At 39.4% G+C, this 2,975-nt stretch overlaps 1 non-coding gene across 1 annotated transcript; it reads left to right on the top strand.

Annotated features, from left to right (window-relative positions):
- The first annotated feature begins 390 nt into the window (after positions 1–390).
- Positions 391–473, top strand: trnal-uaa (transfer RNA leucine (anticodon UAA)). Its single transcript has one exon. It is a non-coding gene; the product is annotated as a tRNA-Leu (tRNA).
- Positions 474–2,975: the final 2,502 nt, after the last annotated feature.

Raw genomic sequence — 2,975 nt, 5'->3', positions numbered from 1 at the left:
ATATACCAAAAAGAGCGGTATTTTTTTATAGCAGACTTTATAATAAGGAGAGTGATTTCTTTTAGCAAATGTGTGCCCTTTGACCCGTTTTAAGACCGCTTTACATTTACAACAGGAAGATATGAACTTATGTTAAAGGCCTGTATGTGTGAACCTGTTTCTTGTGTCAGCTGCCCAATTACACATATCAGCAAAAGAAAAGCTAATCTTACATAGAGTATTTCACATAATGTTTGATTAGGGCACACAGCTGTGTGCTGTGAGAGTCGCCCCTTCTGGCCTCCCTCGTTTGGAATAGAAGATGAATCTCCACCTGTTTTGGAAGGAACTGAAAGAATGATCACAGTTTTCATGGAGTGGCGAGGATTTATTAAAATGACTTTTTCTACCATCAGAATGGCCGAGTGGTTAAGGTGTTGGACTTAAGCTCCAATGGGCAAATGCCAGCGTGGGTTCAATCCCCACTTCTGGAAGCTTTTTATTCAAGTGTGCCCGTTCACTCTGTGTGTCTGGGTACAGCTCTCACCTTTAGAAAGTTAAGCGAAATGCTTCCGCAATGTGGATCCTTAGCTCAGCTGAAAATACATACATAAATGTACTTGATTATTTAAAATGTGGTGTATTTGATAGAAAAGGGTTTGTTTTAGATAGATAGATTTTTATACGTATCAAACGTGATTTAAAAGGGAATTGCTGTATACTATTTACCTCAGTGTGATTTTTAAAAGGCTTATATCGAACTAGTTATCTCGTGCTTTACATGCAATACCTAAAATCCTTTACCTTCAAAAGTTAAAAACCACAAAATGAGAGTCTGCTTTCTCAGTGAAAAAGCCCACAGCAGGGGGGTAGGCATGCTCAGGTTCTGCCAGATTCAAGCTACAGGAACATGCCTGCTCTCTCTCTCTCTATATCCATCCATCCATCCATTTACCAACCCGCTGAATCCGAACACAGGGTCACGGGGGTCTGCTGGAGCCAATCCCAGCCAACACAGGGCACAAGGCAGGAACCAATCCTGGGCAGGGTGCCAACCCACCGCAGGACACTCTCTGTATATATATATATACATATATATATACACTGAGCCATGAGCACACAGAGGCTGTCAGCTTACCTTTCTGTGAAATGGCTTTCTGTGAAATGGTGAAGGCTGTTTTGCTCGAAGTGCGACTTACAGAGAGCAATCAAAAGCAGTTTAGATTGAAAAGGCTTTCCTTTTTTACAAATTATAAAGCAAAGGTCATATAGATATTTTAATCTTGTGATAATATTAAAATAATAGTATAAAATAATAATAAAAGTCGGGAGTGGCACAGCAGTATGTAACAGTGGTAAAAGATATGCACAAGGGAAGTGTGACAGTAGTGAGGTCTGCAGTTGGAGTGGTGGATGCATGCAAGGTGGAGGTGGGATTACATCAGGGATTGGGTCTGAACCCTTTCTTATTTGCAATGGTGATGCACAGGTTGAGATATGAGATTACACAGGATTCCCCACAGACTTTGATATTTGTGATTAACATTGTGATCTGTAGCTAGAGTAGGGAGCAGGTTGAGGAGACCCTTGAGAGGTGGAGATATGCTCTAGAGAGGAGAGGAATGAAGGTCAGTAGGAACAAAATAGATGTTTGTGAATGTGAGGGAGGTGAGAGGAATGGTGAGGATACAGGTAGTAGAGTTGGTAAGGTGGAGGAGTTTAAATACTTGGGATCAACAGTACAGAATAGCGGGGAGTATGGAAGAGAGGTGAAGAAGAGAGGACAGATAAGGTGGAGTGGGTGGAGAAGAATGTCAGGAGTGATTTGTAACAGATGGGCACCAGCAAGAATGAAAGGGAAGGTTTACAAGATGGTAGTGAGACCAGCTATATAACAAGGGTTGGTCAGAGAGTAAGTCAGAGAGGAAAGATTGCGTTGGTTTGGACATGTACAGAGGAGAGATGCTGAGTATATTGGGGGAAAGATGTTAAAGATGAAGAGCCAGGCAAGAGGAAAAGAGGAAGGCCTAAGAGGAGGGTTATGGATGTGGTAAAAGAGGACATGCCGATGGTGAGTGTAACAAAGCAAGATGCAGAGGACAGGAAAATATGGAAAAAGATGAACCGCTGTGGTGATCCCTAACAGGAGCAGCCAAAAGAAGAAGAAGAAAAAGTGCAGCCTTATGACTGTGTGACAGTTATTTTTGCAGCACAAAAACTTTCAGTTCTAATGTGCAATGTTACTTGTCTATAGACAGCTTCATCTTGCCAATAAAATAGCATTGGAGTTTTTTACTTTTAACAAGAAAGAGGGAGATGGATATGTCATATTTTTCCAAAAGTGTATAAACACATGAAAATCATAAAGAAAACGAATGCACCTACATATTTTATAATTGTAGAGGTGGGAAGTTGAAAGATTCTGTGAGATTATATTATTCTAATATTTGGGTCTCTAATATTTGTATTATTAGGGACAAATTTATAAGGTCCCAATTTAGTACGGTGAAATTCTTACTTGCACATGCTTGTCAACAGCAACATATTCAATATATCATTTCAATTTTGCATGTTTTAAACATTATGCACTGCAGTTTACTCCAACAGTATATGGTAATTTATTATTTCTGTTATATGCAAATCCCTAAATGCCAAAATGTGTTAATATTTTATATCTATTAAGAAAAAAACTTGACACTTCATACTACTTAAATTATTTTTTTAATTGTGGAAATGGTTTTCAAGTGTTTAGAAGTCTCTAAGGTCCTAAAAGATATTTCCTTGATGAAATAAAGAGAAGACAATTACAGAGAACCCAGCTGCTCCTTTCAGGTTACCAGCAAATTCACATGACCACTGCTTGTGACACCACACAGGACATGCCCCCTAGTGACACCTGGAATCACAGCATCAATTGGAAGCCAACATGCTACTAAATAACGAAACACAAAGAAATTAACTTTGTGATGTACCAGTAGTAAGGGAAATCTGATCAG

The sequence above is a fragment of the Erpetoichthys calabaricus genome, chromosome 1, assembly GCF_900747795.2.
Source record: "Erpetoichthys calabaricus chromosome 1, fErpCal1.3, whole genome shotgun sequence".
NCBI lineage: Eukaryota > Metazoa > Chordata > Cladistia > Polypteriformes > Polypteridae > Erpetoichthys > Erpetoichthys calabaricus.
This window is presented reverse-complemented; position numbering and strand designations above follow the sequence as displayed.